The sequence below is a fragment of the Neophocaena asiaeorientalis genome, unplaced genomic scaffold (genome assembly GCF_003031525.2).
Source record: "Neophocaena asiaeorientalis asiaeorientalis breed wild unplaced genomic scaffold, Neophocaena_asiaeorientalis_V1.1 scaffold166, whole genome shotgun sequence".
Classification (NCBI taxonomy): domain Eukaryota; kingdom Metazoa; phylum Chordata; class Mammalia; order Artiodactyla; family Phocoenidae; genus Neophocaena; species Neophocaena asiaeorientalis.
The window spans coordinates 3,950,875-3,960,565 of NW_020174933.1; the positions used below are offsets into that span (position 1 = coordinate 3,950,875).

General features: G+C 42.3%; 1 protein-coding gene across 4 annotated transcripts in view; it reads right to left on the reverse strand.

The window, feature by feature from the left end:
• TBCE (tubulin folding cofactor E) overlaps window positions 1-5,473 on the reverse strand; it is a 113,173-nt gene extending 107,700 nt beyond the window's left edge. For 2 of the 4 annotated variants that reach the window (XM_024761436.1, XM_024761437.1), the window contains exon 1: window positions 3,075-3,205. The gene's annotated coding sequence lies outside the window, so the exon portion shown is untranslated. Of the gene's footprint in view, window positions 1-3,074; window positions 3,492-5,435 lie in introns of those variants that run through there. The other 2 variants (XR_003005488.1, XM_024761438.1) reach the window with 2 other exon arrangements.
• Between the last annotated feature and the right edge of the window lie 4,218 nt (window positions 5,474-9,691).

Consider the following 9,691-nt stretch of genomic DNA (forward strand, 5'->3'; position numbering starts at 1 on the left):
GTCCCCTGCATCGGCAGGCGGACTCTCAACCACTGCGCCACCAGGGAAGCCCCACCTTAACCATTTTTAAGTGTACAGTTCAGTGGCATTAGATACATTCAACTGTTGTGCAATCAATCACCAAAACTTTTCCGTCTTGCAAAACGGAAAGTCTCTACCCATGAAACAACTCCCCATAGCCTCCTCTCCCAGACCCCACCTTCCATTTCTATTAACCTGACTGCTCCAAATATCTCACTGAAGTGGAAGCACACAGTATTTCTCTTTGGTGACCAGCTTACTTCACTTAGCCTAATGTCCTGTTGTCCTCCATGCACGTCATAGCTAATGTCAAAGCCTGTGTCCAAGTTCTACTACATCCTCACAGTAATTCCTTGGCCCTCACACACTGAATTGTCTCATCATTTTAAGCAGCTCCTCCAGAAAGCCTTAGGCTTTCTTAAGAGGCTGTAGACATGTCTTCTGTCTCGAACACCAATGACTGAAATCCACACCAAACGCACAATTTTTATGATACAACTATATGAAACAGAAATAATAAAATTAATGAACCAATCAGTGCCTGTTCTCTACACACTTTCAAATACCACCAAATATTCCCAAATCATTCCTCCACAAATTCATTCCAGCTGCTCCTAATAACCAGCAAACTGTTAAATTCCCTATTTTCTGGTAGCCTCTACCTATTTTATATTCACTTCACACTTAATAATGTCTATCATATTATTTTCTAATGGACTCTTTTACACATTTCCCAGCAAAATGCTAAGGTAGGGAAAGTATCACATACTTCTTAAAAAATAAACTTTGAAATGCTAAGTATACAGTAAATATTCTATTAAGCTGTATCACAAATTTACTTTAATAAACCAAAAAGGAAAAAAATCAAAACCACCAGAAAATAGTAACAACTACTAGTTTTATTGTTGAACGTTTACATCTTATGAAAGTAAGTACTGAGATGATCCAGGAGGCATGTTAAAATCAGTAGCTCACAGGTAAAGACAATATTGTTCTGCAAGGTTAAGATTCTGATTAGATAAATTAAAAGGTTAACCACTATAAGAACAGAAGTAACATATATATAGTAACATATCTTCCAAACAAGTAGAAGGGAAAAAGTGAAGAGAGAAAACAAGACAAAACCTCAATTCAAAAAAAGGCAAGAAAAGAGAAAGAAAAAGCACAGAAAGTACAAAGTACCAGATGGCAAAAAAAAAAAAAAAAAAAAAAAAAAAGGCCAAATCCATTTTTTCAACCATTATATTATGGAGAGCCCACTAAAAGCCAAATATCGTTTTAGGCAGTAGGGATACAGCTGTACACAAAACACAGAAAAACAGCTGATCTCATGAAACTTCTATCCTAGTGGGGTAAACAGTAATGAACCAGAAAAATGAATAAATCACATGGCACGTCATATCGTAATAAGTACAACGACAACGTACAACGAAACTATAAGGGAAGGATATGTCAGGGAAGACCTCACTGAGAAGGTAATATTCAAAAACAAAACAAAACAAAACAGGAGGGAGGTAAGGGATTAAACCATGTGGACATTTTGACAAAAGAGCTGCAAGTGTAAACATCCTGAGGTTAGGATGTGCCCCAGGCAACAACACAGAGCAAAGAGGGAGAGTAGCCAGAGATGAGATCAGAGGGAAAGCAAGGGCCAGGTCATACAGAACCTTGACGGCCACTCTGAAGAATCTGGCTTTTAATCTGAGTGAAATGGGTAGTCCATGGAGGATTTTTTGAGAGGAGGGAGATAATCTGATTTAAAAAAAAAAAAAAAAGAATCACTCTACATGCGATGGAAAGACTGAAAAAAGAAAAAGCAGACTATTTTAGTGGCTACTGCAGAAATCCAGGTGAGAGATGGCTGTAATTTGAATAAGGGAAGGTGCTGAGAAGGGCTTGGGACTCTGCATAGATTCTGAAGGCCGAGTTCTTGCATCTGCTGATAGGTTACATGTGTGGTGAGAAAGAAATGGGTCAAGGATGATGCCGAAGGTTTTACAGGCCTCAACAAATATCTCAGTAATGACAGTGAATGTAAGTACAATCAGCCTGCCAGTCAAAAGGCAGAGACTGTCCGCTTGGTTTAAAAAAAAAAAAAAAAAAATTCCCCAACAATATGCTAGTTACAAAAGCATACATAAAGGGACTCCCTGGTGGCACAGTGGTTAAGAATCCGCCTATCAATGCAGGGGACACGGGTTCGAGCCCGGGCGCGGGAAGATCCCACATGCCGCGGAGCAACTAAGACCCGTGCGCCACAACTACTGAACCTGCGCTCTAGAGCCCGCGAGCCACAACTACTGAGCCCGCGTGCCGCAACTACTGAAGCCCGCGCGCCTAGAGCCCGTGCTCCGCAACAAGAGAAGGCGCCGCAATGAGAAGCCCGCGCACCGCAAAGAGTAGCCCCCGCTCGCAGCAACTAGAGAAAGCCCACGCGCAGCAACAAAGACCCGACGCAGCCAAAAGAAAAAGAAAAAAATTATTTACATATTTACCAAAAAACCCCTCAAAAGATGAAAACAGTTGAGCCAAGTATCAAATGACAGTGGCCATGGATATATTAACTTCAGACAAAAGAGAAGTCTGTTCTCACCCACAACCCAGAATAGTCCCCGGTTGGTAGTGAGTAATATGTAAAACCTGTAAACGTTCTCCACCTACTTAACGTTATTTCTCCTGCATCACAAATATTAAAGGATTTGGATGGTCAGGGTTGTTTCTCTAACCTGACACCAAGTCGTTGGTCGCCTGTGCCAGTTTCACCTCTTGCAGAGTGACAAGTCAGTATGACTTTTCTGTGAAGTTCAGTGCGGGGCCACCACTCCCGCTCGCCCGCCAAGGGCTCCGGCCCGGGACCCCACTCCCCCCCACGAACGCCTCCTCTGCACCCGGCGCAGCTGGGTTCGCTCAAAGCCCCAGGAAGCAGGCAACGCCCGGCCACTTGGTAAGTTTCTAAAGGAAAAACAGACCGAGAGCCTCGCAGGCGTGCACCGGTCACGAGCCAGCCAGGAACGCACGGCTCCCTCCGCTCCCCAGAACCCGAAGAAGCTCACCTATCCGCGGTCCGCCAGGGTGGTCTGAGCTGCTGCCCCCACCTCGCGTCTTGCCCCAGAGCAGCTTCCGGCTGTGGGCGGAAGTGCTCCTTTAGGAAGACAGGAAGTCCCGCCCCCTCGGGAAGGAGCGGCGGCCGCTGTAGCTCTGCGGTGATTATCAGCGAGCGTCTGGGGAGCCGAAGGTGTGGTCAGACCGCCCAAACCCAGCGGAGCTCGCCGCTCCTGTGCTGCTCCAGCGAGTCCCCGGAACCCGGGATGACAGAACGACGCATGGGACGCGCAGGTTCCAGTTTACTTGTTATCACGGAAGCGAGTTACAAGTCCTGTATGAGATTCAGTTCCACGTTCATTGACAATCTACCACGGAGGAAGCCTGTGGTGGTCACAGAGAGGAGTGTAGGGTTGATTCCACAAAAACTAGGGGAAGAAAATTAACTCGATGAATCGCAAAGCAGGATGAAAGTAAATGCAGTAATAGAAAAAGCAAATTCCGTAGGCATGTTAATTTCTAAGAGTTTTCTCGTATCTCAAGAGTTGTGAGGATCATATGTGATGATGCATAAATAAACGTTTAGCCATGGAGCCTGGTACATGATTAAAGCATATAATACCCATAGTATTGTTATCGTTGGTGAAAATAAAAGAGGCCTTTAACCCAACCAAAGGGAAATTAAATAACACTTCAGGGAGGTAGCCTTCAAGCTGAATGTTAAATTTAAGAATTTCAGCACATAGAGATACCCATTATGAAGCTGTAAAAACTGCTTTTGTTGATTAATGAAACGGCATAGGCTAAAAAAACTTGTTCCAAAAAACAAACTTTCAGAAGCTTTATTGTTTGAAATCATATGAGTAATAATGGAATATCCCAAGTCTGCATGGCAGAGCTGAGTCCTGGGGATCATTTTGACACTTTGACAACCCAGGCATAGTGCTTCAAATAAGAAATTTTCAGATATAACATTCCACATATATTTTAACTTTATGGTTTTCAACGCTACATGACCTTGGAGTTGGCTTCACAACTCAGGCCTGAGCCTGCTTAATTCTTATCTATTAATACACTCCACCAAATCCTATGCTATGTCTGCCTCTTCCTTTTTGTTTTTTTTTCTTCCAGTTAGACTCCCCCAGTTCCTTTGGTGGGTGGTTTTCCTTGTTTCAGCAACTTAATAAATTTTGTTAGACTACAGGTCTGACTCAGATGGCTTTATCAGATGGGCTTTATCACTATTTATTTTGATCAAGCCTCCTGTACTCATGAAGGTTGGAGGACAACTTTGGCCCCAACTTAGACAAAAACTGAAGCAGAATACAGGTAGGTTATTTACTGACATTCAGCTGTGTCCTGAGAAGAGCTGTGCACTTTCTAACTGGAGAGTTTTAAATTATCTTTCGGCAGAGAATGGCCACACTTCTTGAAGATTATTGGCATCCACCAAATTCAGACCAGCCCCACAACAGATACAGGAAGCATGCACCTTCCTTTTCTTTGTAAAATATTTTCCTGTCTTCACTGAGTTGTGACAGTACTTGCCTGGTTTTGCCTAGAGTGAAAGAATGATCCCTCTCTGCCTTCTGTCCTTTCCTCGAGACATTGTACTGCTGCCTCACCCATGTTATCTCCTTGAAGTGCTTTCTCTGCTGAAGTTTTTCCCTAAAAGAGATCTATACACCCTGTCTCTCATTCCTCACCCTCTTCTCACTTTAATCTTTTTCAGCCTGGCCTTCTGGCTTCTGTCTTCCCTCCAGTTCTTCTACAATTATCTTTCAAATATCACCACTGACTTCAGATCACCAAGGTGGTTTCTTAGTCCTCATATCCCTTGATTTCTCAATAGCATAGGTTGATAGGGTTACTTATCCCCCTTTGTTGTAAAGATCATATTTAAAGCACTGTCTCAAAAAAGTGCAAACTTAAAATATCAAGTATTTGTAATGCAATTCATTTTAAGTCTCGTCATTCATACATCAGGTAAATAAGAGCCAGCTCTGCACCAAACACTATTTTTAGGCGCTGGAGACCTAGCAGAGAAAAAGAGATGCAATGTTCCAGTTCTGGATAAATGTATATCTTAATGGTATGAGACAGATGATATATAAATAAAATGAATAAGATAATTTCAGATTATGTGAGGTGCACTAAAGGAAACAGATGGTTCTGTGATAATATGTTACAAACTGAAAGTAGGAAGTAAGGGGAGGATAACTTTCAAGGTGACATTTGAACTGACAGCTGCAAGATAAGAAGGATCAAGCAATGTAAAAAAAGGAAAAAAAAACTGGAGGAAGATCTTTCTAGTTCTATAGGTAAACAGGAGTGGGAAGCAGGGCTGAGGGAGGATTAAGAGGGTCACTTACGGTGAATTCCCTGGTGGTCTGTGGTTAGGACTTGGCGCTTTCACTGCCAAGGGGCCTGGGTTCCATCCCTGGTTGGTGAGCTAAGATCAGCAAGACGAGTGGCCAAAAAAAAAAAAAAAAGAGGGGTCATTTATGAGCTATTGTAGTTATTTCATCTGGGGCACAAAAGGAAATAGTGGCTTAAACCAGAGAGGTTGGAGCAAAACTGGAAGACTGTGGGGTCACCGCTGCTGAGAAGTCAAGCTAGATGAGAAGACAGAACTATTCGCTAGATTTCACAAAATAAATGTCAGTGTCGCTGACAAGAGCAGTTTTGGTAGAGTAGCAGCCTCAGAAGCCACACTACAGTGAGCTGAAGTGGAAAGGAGGTTGAGGGAGCACAACTAAATGACTCTTCAAAGAAGAGACCTTCTAATTGCCATACTGATTGAACATTTTTCAGTCAATATCCTATTGGGTATCTCTACTGCATTATACTTGAATGGTTTATTCCTTGAAAACACATGCTTTCTTTCCAGTGATTATTTTTTGGTTTTGTTTTTCTTTTCATTTCTTTCCTTTGTTGTGGTCGTTTTCATTGACCGGGAGTTAAAAAATAACTTTGGAAATCTGATGACAGCTATCCACATACATGCAAATTTCACATATAATTTCAGGGAGTTAATTAATCCTTTGAAGACAGTTAATGGGCCCCAGAGAAGTCCATGGATCACAGATTAAGAACCTCCTATCTTTTTAATTAGCTGGTCTCTTCCTTCGTGGTTTCCTTATTCCTTTAATTGTTCCCTCCTTGATAACTGTCCTTGATTACTGCTCTTCTTGGGCTACATCCTCTCTCAGTGACTACATCTACTTTCTTGATTTTTGTCACTGGGACCATGACACCTATTTTACTTTTTTAAAAAAATTTGTTTTATTGAAGTAAGGTTGACTTACAATGTTACGTTAATTTCTGCTGTACAGCAAAATGATTCAGTTATACATATGCTTACATTCTTTTTCATATTCTTTTCCATTATGGTTTATCACAGGATATTTAACATAGTTCCCTGTGCTGTAGGACCTTATTGTTTATCCACTCTCTTTTTTAAAAAATAAATTTATTCATTTATTTATTTATTTTTGGCTGTGTTGGGTCTTCATTGCTGCACGTGGGGTTATCTTTAGTTGCAGCAAGTGGGGGCTACTCTTCGTTGCGGTGCGTGGGTCTCTCTCTGTGGCGGCTTCTCTTGCTGTGGAGCACAAGGGCTCTAGGTGCGTGGGCTTCAGTAGCTGTGGCACGCAGGCTCAGTAGTTGTGGCTCGTGGGCTCTAGAGCACAGGCTCAGTAGTTGTGGTGCACAGGCTTAGTTGCTCTGTGGCATGTGGGATCTTCCTGGAGCAGGGATCAAACCCGTGTCCCCCGCATTGGCAGGTGGATTCTTAACCACTATGCCACCAGGGAAATCCTGTTTATCCATTCTGTGTATAATAGTTTGCATGTGCTAATCCCAGACTCCCAATCCAGTTCTCCCCCATCCCCCACCTTTGGCAACCACAAGTCTGTTCTCTATGTCTGTGAATCTGTTTTGTACAGAAGTTCATTTGTGTCATTTTATATTCCACATATAAGTGATATCATATGGTATTTGTCTTTCTCTTTCTGATTTACTTCACTTAGTATGATAGTCTCTAGGTCCATTCATGTTGCTGCAAATCCATGTTTCATTCTTTTTATGGCTGAGTAGTATTCCATTGTGTATATATACCATATCTTATTTGTTCATTCATCTGTCAATTGACACTTAGGTTGCTTCCATGTCTTGGCTATTGTAAATAGTGCTGCTATGAGCATTGGGTGCATGTATCGTTTTTGTTTGTTTTTGGTTTTTTTGGCTGCACTGCATGGCTTACGGGATCTTAGTTCCCTGACCACGGATTGAACCTGGGCCAAGGCAGTGAAAGTGCTGAGTCTTAACCACTGTTTGCCAGGGAATTCCCAACTATTTTTAGTTTTTTGAGGAACCTCCATACTGTTCTCCATAGTGGCTGCACCAATTTACATTCCCACCAACAGTGCAGGAGGGTTCCCCTTTCTCCACACCCTCTCCAGCATTTGTTATTTGTAGACTTTAATGATGGCCATCCTGACTGGTGTGAGGTGGTACCTGACTGTAGTTCTGATTTGCATTTCTCTAACAATTAGAGATGTTGAACATCTTTTCATGTGCCTGCTGGCCATCTCTGTGCATGATGCCTACTTTAGTACACAAGCCCTTTGGAGTTGTAGGGTAACGTAAAAGAAAATCAAGATCAGTTAAACCCATTCAATTTCCGGAGATTTATTTGATTTCACAGTGTCTTACTGGACACCATAGGAGTTGAGGCTATGAATAATTGTTCATAAGGACATCCTGAAAAAGATTTATATAAGAAAAAAAATCAAAAGCTAATTCTTTTATTGTAACATTTTACAGTCTTCTTCCTATCTGTCCTCCTCACAGCTCCATCCCAAGGAGAAGTCAGCCTGCCACGGGGGACTTCACAGTGGCAGAGGTTTATCATACCAAGTTCTCTCCAGCCTGCTTCTAAGGAACTTTTGGTACCTTCTGATGTGCAACTTTTCATCTTGGCATGTGGTTGTGAAGGTTAATTTTATGTGTCAACTTGGCTAGGCCATTGTACCCAGAGACTTGGTCAACACCAGTCTCAGTGTTGCTGTGAAGGTATGTTTTAGATGAGATCAACATTTAAATCAGCAGACTTTGAGTCAAGCAGATTGCCCTCCATTATGTGGGTAAGCCTCACCCAACTGGCTGAAGGCCTTAAGTGACAAAGACTAAGACCCCCCAAGGAGGAGAGAATTCTGTTTTTCCTGAAACACATGGCCATGCAACATGGGGATAATATCAAAAATGTTCTTTTCATGAAGTAGAAGTGCGGGATGACTGTTAGGAAGATAAACAACAACAGCGGCCATAGATTCCATTCCATATCCCCTCAGATCTCTCCAGTGACACTACTTACAGATTGTGGTTTGTCTTATTTTGTTTTAAGGTGTTCTCTGTTTTTTCTGTTCCCTCTAATTTGTGTTTTTCTATATTTTTCTTGTTTCATTTTGGTTTTGCTTCTTTTTTTTTTACCTTGGTCCTTCTCTGTCATACTGCAGGTATTCTATAAATGTGTGGGAGTTTCTGGTTGTCCATTTGTGTTTCAGACAGAATGAGGCATGAGAAATGCTAAATGGGAGCTAATGGGAGCTCAGCTTATGCAAGCAGGGCTGGCTGGCTGACTGGTAAGTTTCAGTGTCATGTGATTGGGAAGGGAGCAGCCATGATGCTCCAGGAAGGCTCCCTGATGCCAGAACAGAAGAATGTAGCTCTTTGACACCAATACCTTTCCTATTTGCTCAAATTCTTCCCAGAAACTCACTTCTACTTCTCTAAAAAGACGTCTTACTCTTCTGCTTGAGGATAAAATATCTGGCAGTGATGATTTAGTTTGCCCATTGGGGTGTAAGAAAGAGGTAGCGTAGGGAGATGTACCCTTCCATTTACAGACTATCAATTAATTTGTTTTCATCCACATTTATCTCTCCAGTCCTTTGTTGACAAGTAGAGAACTGTTCCAGTTAGTTTCCTATTACCACAAACTTAGTGGCTTAAACAACATATATTTATTATATAGAGTTCTGTAGAAGTCCAACACTTCTCAAGGTATCAGCAGGGCTGTGTTCCCTTCTGGAGACTCCAGGGCAGAATCTGTTTCCTTGTCTTTGTAGTTTCTAGAAGCCACCTGCATTCTGTGGCTTGTGGTCCCCTTCCTCCATGTTTAAAGGCAGAAACGGTGGGTTGAGTCCTTCTCATCACACCACTCTGACTTTGGTTCCAATGTCACATCTCATTCTGACTCTCCCCTTCTGCCTCCTTCTCCTTTGAGGAAGCTTGTAGTTACAGGTGGGTCCACCTGGATAATGCAGGATAATCTCCCTATTCTGAGATCATCAATGAGCAACCATAATTTCTCTTCACCCTTAATTCCCCTTTCTCATGTAATCTAATCTGTTCACCAGCTCCGAGGATGAGGACGTGGGCATCGCTGGGGCTCCATTATTCTGCCAAGTACTTTCAGTTCTCCTGAGCCTGCTGGGTCCCGTTTCAGCCACAGCCCCTTCTCTACATAGCCTTAGCTCTGGCCATATCCCCACTGCTTACATCAATCAGTAGTCTTTCTGCTTTCTGTATTCCAGACACTTTTTGGAATTTCTCATCCACTAAC